Below are 10,049 nucleotides of genomic sequence, written 5' to 3'. Positions count from 1 at the left end.
AGAAGGCAATAATGGAGAAATTGAAGACACGTCCATAATAATTAATATCATATTGACACTTGCCAACAATTTTCACTGAAATTTAGTGCGTTTCAATCCATAGTTTGTATTCTTTTGCAGTTTGTTAGTTTTGGGAACTCCGCCCTTTAGCTCTTAAATTTTTGAGTCAAATTTAAATTTTTCATACTTCCTCCGGTCTAAAATAAATGATTTTTTTAGTTATTTTCACATATATTAAGAAATTTATATTTTAACGTTAATTAGCAATGAAACCGACAATATTAACTTTTACTATCTTTTCACATAAATATTCCTAACACATACTCCAACATTATTTACTCCAAAATGTAGGGAAAAAAATAATTAATTCATTCTTGAAATCTAGAAAAATCACGTATTTTGTACCACAAAAAAAAAGGCCAAAAATCACTTATTGTAGACCGGAGAAAGTATTTGTCAAGCTGATTTTGTATTTATTTTCTTGGATTTGATAATCTAATTTTAACTTTCATAAATGTTACTATATCCTTTTTGGTTATTATAGTTTTATTCTCAAACATTAGAAATAAGAATTATTGATATTGTTAAGAGAGGTCAATTCGACCCCCCCCCCCCCCATGAACAACTTGAGAGCATATTAATTCTTTAAATTAATAAGAAGCATTTTCATCTGTTTAGACATTTTTTTGGTTTTTCATCCGGTATTCGGTATTTACATTGGTGTCCGATTAAATCCGGATTTACGCTGGGAAGTCCCACATTGGGGGTAAAGCGCTCCCTAACAAAGCGACTTCATACTTAGGAACTCGAACCCGAAACTTCTTGTTAAAAATAAAGGAGTACTTATCATCCCACCACAACCCTCTTGTCGGTTCTAGCGTGAAGGAGATAATAGAAGGACCGGCAGAAAGTAATTCTGTCTTTCCAGGGGAGTTACCGTGCTCTATCTAGAATCGACCATGTTAGAAATTTTAAGGTGAACATCTTTGCTTTTTCTTTCGGTCTTTCCTAACAAGAATTTGCTTGGATCTATGTTGGATCCAATTTAAGGTTAGTATACTTGGCCCACTAAGCATCATGGCCCAAATTTTGAGTTAGACGCTGATGTTGGGTGATTGACAGGAATGGCCCTGCAAAGGGGACAGTCTTCGACGGAAAATTTTATTTTGTGTCTCATATAATTTACACTAGTTGTATGAGGTAACTTTTTATCTCATAGTTTTGTGGACCCAGAATTCTGTGGACCCAGCAGTGTAAGATTACGGTCCACAATTTTGTGAGACAAAAAGAAGCCTCATACAACTAGTGTCAGTTGTATGAGATACAAAATAAAACTTCTCGTCTTAGACGAATGTCTTCAAAATTGGCGGTATTAAGAAACGGTCCCCGACCCGTATGCACGTTTTTCTCTTCAGTGTTTCTCTAACAGATTGATAGAGTTTATGCTACATTTACTTTACCTATCTGTTAAGTTGTTCATGAAGTCTACCAGGTTGGCATGATATTGCTCTTCAGGGGTTTCTCTATGGAATTGCTAGAGTATATGTTATATTTTCACTATCTATCTGTTAAGTTTTCATCGAAGTCTACCGATTGGCATAACTTTTTATGTTGTTTTAACAAAGTATTTTTCAATTTTGCAAACTTCATTTTCAATTAACCCAAATCTGCTCCAAATTGAATAATCTCAATTTGAAATAAAGATTTCAAATACCAACGAAAACAATCTTCAATCACTAATTTAGCCGAATAAAACCAAATTAAAAAGATATGTTTGTTTTCTTCAACACTTTCTAAGTTCCAACAATGTTGTTTTGAGCTTTTTATAGTAAATTACCAAAATGGTATTTGAAATAAAAATTTAGGCATACATTACTAACATTTAGACGATTTTAACAATAATGAATAATTAACCTTCTACTTTTCATTATCAAACAAGAATATTTCTAGCTTTAAAGATTAAAGAACTATGATATTCAAATAAAAATTAAGACATTCCACCAAGACCAGTCCCATTAGGGAACATACCGTATAAATTTTTGGCTGTTGTTTCTATTTTTATTTTTATTATTTATGTTGGATCTTTATATTACGTTTTACGTACTGAAGTCTAAAATCTAAACGAGTCACGTGAAAATAGATTTTTTTTCCTTCATTTGTCATATCTACTCACTCTGTCCATTTTGCTACGACACTATTATTTGAGAAGTGAAAGTTTTTGTCCATAGTCTTCTTAAATATTTATTAAATGCTTCTAATTAAATTACTAAAACCTTGTAGAATGTAATAATTTGAAACATTTGAGTAATGAATTTTAACAGTTACCTTTATGTGTATTTATAACTTTCAAATTGTCACTAAAATCTTCTTTGAACTGAGCGACTTGTATATTCTAGTAGTCACTTATATATTGGTAATATTGTCTTTATCAATTTGACAAGTTTATTCTACCTTTTTTTTAACGGCACGGCGGCAGTAATATTTTAATTAAAAAGTAGTAGCTACTTATAAGATAGACTACAGAAAAAAAATCCAAACAAGATAATATATGGTGCAATTAGAAATTCTTTAGGGATATAATTATCCTGAACCGATTCATCCGACTCTGGCCCCGTAGTGTTTGCCTAAATAAAAGTAAATACTCTTGGTGTAATATTTTCTGCTTAGACATATAAAAAATAAGAAAAATCACTTATTTCACATGAAAATATTTTCCATCATACAAAACACAACTATAATCAGTGGCGGAGCCACCTTATAGGAACGCTGTGTTGCGGAAGCCAAATGTATATAGTGTGAATAAGTCACAACTACTATACCAAAATTATGACAGCCACCAAATAATAAATAAGACAATAAAGCAACAATAAAGGGAACACCAGAATTTACGAGGTTCGGCTAATTTTGCCTACTCCTCGGACACAACCAATATTTTATTTCACTCCAAAAATACAAGTGAAATAATACTAAAGAGAGAAGATACAAATGCCTTAAACAGATGAGAAGGCAAATGAGAGGTGTGTTTCAATCCTAAACATTAGGCCTTCTTTTATAGGGGAAAAATCCCTTCCAAACTTAACTCCCAACCAATGTGGGACTTTGGCATTTTGCCAAACTTCAACAAATCTCCACCTTGGCAAAATTCCACATTTTCAATTCTCTCTCAATAACAAATTTTGGTTGTGTCTTCATCTTCAATCTTCAGTGTTCAACAATGTTGATCAAATCCAAACAATGTTGAAACTTGACCGCAGTCACCACCTTTGTCAGCATATCAGCAGGATTCTCTGTAGTATGAATTTTCTTCACCGTGACTCCACCTTCTTCTATGATTTCTCGTACGAAATGATACCGAACATCAATGTGCTTCGTCCTTGCATGATAAACTTGGTTCTTCGCTAATTGAATAGCACTTTGACTATCACAAAAAATTGTGATACCTTTTTGTTCAACACCAAGCTCCTTTAGCAATCCTTGAAGCCAAATTGCCTCTTTCACAGCATCTGTAATAGCCATGTACTCTGCCTCTGTTGTAGACAAAGCAACTGTTGACTGCAAAGTAGACTTCCAACTAACTGGTGCCTTTGCAAAAGTAAACACATAACCAGTAGTTGATCTTCGTTTGTCCATATCACCCGCAAAATCTGAGTCACAATATCCAACTACAGACTGATTGTCTTCCTGCTCAAAAACTAACCCGACATCTACAGTATTATGAATATACCGTAGAATCCACTTCACAGCTTGCCAATGCTCCTTCCCTGGATTGTGCATATATCTGCTAATAACTCCAACAGCTTGTGAAATGTCAGGCCTTGTGCAAACCATTGCATACATCAAGCTACCAACAGCATTTGCGTATGGTACCTTTGACATATACTCTCGTTCAGCTTCATCCATTGGCGACATAGTAGTACTTAGCTTAAAATGGGAAGCAAGTGGAGTACTAACTGGCTTAGTCTTGTCATCTATGCCAAAACGTTGAAGTACTCTCTTCAAATATTCCTTTTGAGATAAACAGAGTTTCTTTGAACGTCTATCTCTAATTATCTCCATGCCAAGAATTTTCTTTGCCTCACCCAAATCCTTCATCTCGAACTCCTTCTTCAGTTGAATCTTCAACTTATCAATTTCTTCCGAATTCTTGGAAGCTATCAACATATCATCAACATATAGGAGAAGATATACAAAGGAACCATCTTTAAGCTTGTGCAAATACACACAATGATCGTATTTGCTTCTCTTGTACCCTTGCCGCAACATAAACTCGTCAAATCGCTTGTACCATTGTCTAGAAGATTGTTTCAATCCGTACAACGATTTTTCAAGTTTGCACACCATATTTTCTTTTCCAGCAACTTTGAATCCTTCTGGCTGAGTCATGTAGATTTCCTCCTCCAAGTTTCCATGTAAAAACGCAGTTTTTACATCCATCTGAACTAGTTCCAAATCCAATTGTGCTACCAAAGCCAACATAATTCTAATGGAGGAATGTTTTACAACTGGAGAAAACACTTCATTGTAATCAATTCCCTCCTTTTGAGCATATCCTTTGGCCACCAATCTTGCTTTGTAGCGAACATCTAATTGGTTAGGAAATCCTTCTTTCTTTGCAAATACCCATTTGCACCCAATTGCTTTCTTTCCCTTCGGGAGATTGGCCAATCTCCATGTATGATTCTGATGAAGGGACTGTATTTCATCATTCATGGAAATCCTCCACTTATCTTCTTCTGAACTTTGGACAGCGTCTTTATAAGTAGTAGGAACATCATCAGCTACAATTGAGGTTGCACAAGCAACCGTCTCTATGAGACGAACAGGTTTCGTTATTGTTCTTTTTGGCCTGCTGGTTGCTATTGATTCAAGTTGTTGTTGAGATTCCTGAGTTGGAATCTCCTCTACTGGCTCTCCTTCCAGAGGGTAATCTTCATTTGTTTCCTCCTCTGCTTCTTGTGTAGGAAAAATAAATTTTCCCTCAAACTCCACCTGCTTAGAAGCACCTTCATTTTGTTTGGTATCTTCTGTTACCTTATTTACCATAGCAAATTCATCAAAGGTAACATCTCTGCTGAATATTACTTTCTTTGTCATAGGACACCATAAGCGATATCCTTTGACTCCAGAAGTAATTCCCATAAAAATAGCCTTCTTTGCCCTTGGATCCAATTTTGACTCCGTCACATGATAATATGCAGTTGAGCCAAACACGTGCAAAGAGTTATAATCTACAGCAGGTTTTCCGTACCATTTTTCAAATGGTGTTTTGCCATCAATAGCAGCAGATGGTAGACGATTAATGAGGTGGCATGCATATGTAATTGCCTCAGCCCAAAATTCTTTGCCCAAGCCAGCATTGGACAACATACACCGTACCTTCTCCAGCAAGGTCCGGTTCATACGTTCTGCCACTCCATTCTGTTGTGGTGTATGTCTAACAGTGAAGTGTCGGATGATGCCATCATTTTCACAGACCTTATTGAAATGATCATTTTTGTATTCACCTCCATTGTCTGTGCGAATACACTTGATTCTCCTGCCTGTCTGATTTTCCACCATCGTCTTCCATTTGAGAAAAATTCCCAACACTTCATCTTTGCTCTTCATTGTATACACCCATACTCTTCGGGAAAAATCATCAACAAAGGTTACAAAATAGTGCTTCCCACCCAATGAAGGTGTTTTGGAAGGACCCCAAACATCAGAGTGTACATAATCCAAAATGCCTTTAGTATTATGGATCGCTGTACCAAATTTAACCCTTGTCTGTTTCCCTTTAACACAATGCTCACAAAACTCCAAGTTGCAAGCCTTTACTCCTTTTAACAATCCTTGATCTGATAGAGTTTTCAAGGATTTTCCTCCAGCATGTCCCAAGCGCATGTGCCATAGCTTGGTTGCTTCTGCCTCTTTGTCGTCACTGGATGTTACTGTCGCTGTCCCAATAACTGTACTGCCACGATAGCGGTACATATTATTATTCTTCCGATTAGCCTTCATTACCACTAGTGCACCGGAGCATACTCTCATCACTCCATTTTCTGCAATGATTTTGAACCCTTTTGATTCTAGGGCTCCCACAGAGATGAGATTCTTCTTCAAATCCGGTACATATCGAACATCTATCAATGTTCTGATCATTCCATCATGGTTCCTTAATCGTATTGAACCAATGCCATATGAGGTAAGAGGGCTGTTATCCGCTGTGTGGATGACTCCATATTCTCCTTCTTGAAATTCCATGAACCAGTCCCTGTTGGGACACATATGATAGCTACAAGCCGAGTCCATCAACCATATGTCTGATGATGTTGATGACTCTGTTGTAACTAATGAGAAGTCTGAATCATCACAATCAGCTACATTTGAATCCATAATGGCCTTTCCATTGTTATGTTTGGCCTTATTCTTCAACTTCGGACAGTCTTTCTTCCAGTGCCCTTTTTCTCGACAAAAGGCACATTCATCTTTGCTGGGTCTGGATCTTGACTTGGATCTTCCCTTCTTTGTCCTCGTTTGATTTTGAGGACGACCCCTCACAAACAGTGCTTCTCCTTCTCCGCCCTTCTGTTTTTCTCGCTTTCTTTGTTCATAGCTGTACAAAGCTGAACAAACTTCTCTGAGAGAAATTTCGTCATTTCCATGGAGTAGAGTAGTTTCAAGGTGCTCGTACTCATCAGGAAGTGACGCCAACAACATTAAGGCCAAGTCACCATCATCATAAGTTGTATCCATATTTTGCAAATCTGTGACCAACTTATTGAAACTGGTGATATGTTCATTCATCGTGGTACCAGGAACATAGGTGAAGTGAAACAGTCTCTTCTTCATGTACAATTTATTTTGACTGTTTTTCTTCAAAAATTTATCCTCCAGTGCTTTCCATAATTTACTTGCAGAAGTTTCCTTTGTGTATGGATATTTCTGCTCTCTAGCAAGGTAGGATCGAATGGTACCGCAAGCAACACGGTTGATAATTCTCCAATCTTCTTCTCCAATAACATCTGGTTTCTTTTCTTCAATGGCCAGATCTAGCCCTTGTTGAAAAAGGACATCTAGAACCTCGCCTTGCCACATCCCAAAATGTCCGGACCCGTCAAAAATTTCTACCGCAAATTTCGCATTTGACACAATTCTTGTCATAAGCGAAGATGCCAATGATGACGTATTGTTGACACTTGATGTAGATTCTTCTTGTTTATTGTCCCCCATATTTGACACAAATATTATTTAATAGCTGACGACACAAATCAAGATTATTTCCTTTCTGATGTAGAAGATCAGACTAAGCTGCAACTACAGAGCATACTCAGACAGAACCTTGACTCAGTTACCAAGATAAATCTTTTCTGATGTGGAAGATCAGACTATGCTGCAACCACAGAGCATACTTAGACAGTACCTTGGCTCTGATACCAATTGTTGCGGAAGCCAAATGTATATAGTGTGAATAAGTCACAACTACTATACCAAAATTATGACAGCCACCAAATAATAAATAAGACAATAAAGCAACAATAAAGGGAACACCAGAATTTACGAGGTTCGGCTAATTTTGCCTACTCCTCGGACACAACCAATATTTTATTTCACTCCAAAAATACAAGTGAAATAATACTAAAGAGAGAAGATACAAATGCCTTAAACAGATGAGAAGGCAAATGAGAGGTGTGTTTCAATCCTAAACATTAGGCCTTCTTTTATAGGGGAAAAATCCCTTCCAAACTTAACTCCCAACCAATGTGGGACTTTGGCATTTTGCCAAACTTCAACAAATCTCCACCTTGGCAAAATTCCACATTTTCAATTCTCTCTCAATAACAAATTTTGGTTGTGTCTTCATCTTCAATCTTCAGTGTTCAACAATGTTGATCAAATCCAAACAATGTTGAAACTTGATCGCAGTCACCACCTTAGTTAGCATATCAGCAGGATTCTCCGTAGTAACACCATACTTGAAGAGATCAACAACAAAAATCTGTCCAAAAAGAGAAGACCAACAATAGCGCTCGCTATACACAGCAACATTCAGTGCTTTACATTTTGATTTTCAAGATTAATCAAAATGCTCGCTATACACAACATGCATAGATCTCGAGAGGGTGGCAAAAGTTTAAACTTTTGTTTATTGGTTAATTAAAGATTAATGCAGTTTAATTTAAGAATGGTGCAGTTTTTAGCAAGTTTTGAGTTTTAAAATGGAAAATGTGAGTAGATTTTCAAGTAGATTCAACCTAATTTATTTAGTATTTAAATTACGTGCACGGACATTAATGTAATTTTTTTATATTAACAGTGTAATTTAATATGTGAGAGCAATTAAATTAATTACCTTTTTATCAAGTTACCAAGTACTATGTTCATAAAAGAGATTTACACGTAATCGTGTTATAGGGAATCCGATTGTATTTATTTGTTTTTGTTTATCCTAAAAACTGGGTAACAATTAAACTTTGTAATATGGTTTTAAGGATACGTGACTTTATATAATATCAATTGATAAACGTAAAGATTAGTAATAGAAATTGATAATAAAATAAAGCAAACCAGTCTTAGAGCGTGATTCGACCCTCGAACTGGTACCCTCGAACTAGAATAGTTAAGAAACAATGTAACTGATGAACAAGAGTATCAAAGGGAAACTGCAGAAAGTATGATATTGCTCTGATATATGTGTCTGTAAAAAGTGATTAGAATTCCTTTTATACAGTAGAGGAATCCTATCTATGGTACAATTCTAATTACGGAAGTAAATCCCATGATTAACCTAAACAACCACCTTTGATTTGGTCTGTTCCGGAATTTCCGCCGTAATCTTCTTCCGGTTACAGATATTTCGCCTTTCCCTTGTTGCGCTTTGTTCGAAATTTGTCATATTTGATCTCAATCGGTGTTAGCCTCGATCTCGACGAGCACCTCAATTCTCAAACTCGATACCTCATCTTCGTGCTCCGGCCCGATCTATTACGAGACTGACCCTCGCCCTGATTCCCTGGTCTCGATTAAATGGCAAAATCGGGCAAGCCCTATTTTAACTGTATATAGATAATCCCCTTTGCAGGAAAAATAAACTGTGCAAGTAGATAAATTTTCTTTTATATGTATATATATTATGTATTGACTCCTCTTAATTTCGTAGTATATTTAATTTTATATATTTTGACACCCCTTAACGAAAATTCTGGCTCCGTCAGACCATAATGTAACTTACATCAACATTGTGGAATAACACCACATCTAAAGAGATCAGCAATGAAAATCTGTCCAAAAAGAGAAGACCGGCAGTAGTGCTCGCTAGACACAGCAACATTCAGTACTTTACAACAATTTTGATTTTCAGCCTCAGTATTACAGTGCGCTAGAGCTTCATGCAATGGCCCAATATTGCTCACGGGGCCGCCAAGACCGCCGCCGTAATCTTGCTCAAAGGCTCCTCCGCCGCCGTATCCCCGACTAGAAGCTACAACAACACTAACCATTAGAATGGCTAAACTCAAACCCCTAATATTTCTACTAGTAATTGCCATTTCTTAATTCTTATTCTTTTTCTCTCTCTCTGAGGTTTAAGACTTTAAGTTGATACTTAATAGGTACAAGTGGTATATATATATATATATAATCAGAGAAAGAAAGAAAGAGTTGAAGATGAAACGAGGAAGCAATTAACGCATGCATAGATCTCGAGAGGATGGGCAAAGTTTAAACTTTTGTTTATTGGTTAACAATAAATATAGTTTAAATTTATAGCACGTCACTACTAGAAAACTGCAAAAAATCGTCCACGAATACCAATCGAAATCGATCAGAAAACTGAAAAAACCGGCTGATTTTTGATCGACTTTAATCCGTCAAAATAAGGTTGGTCGGTAACAAATAGAGGTTGGTCAGTAACAAATAGCGATCGAAGTCGGTGGCAATTTTTGACCGATTTTGGTTGGTCAATTAAATTTCACAAACGATCAAAAAAGAAAATATTTGCCAAAGAAACTGACCAAAGTCAGTTAGTATTTTTCGATCGAATACACTCGATATTTTTAATTATGTAATTA

This window comes from Nicotiana sylvestris, chromosome 9 (genome assembly GCF_000393655.2).
Source record: "Nicotiana sylvestris chromosome 9, ASM39365v2, whole genome shotgun sequence".
Lineage (NCBI taxonomy): Eukaryota > Viridiplantae > Streptophyta > Magnoliopsida > Solanales > Solanaceae > Nicotiana > Nicotiana sylvestris.
The sequence above is the reverse complement of the archived record's forward strand: the minus strand, read 5'-3'. Positions refer to the sequence as shown.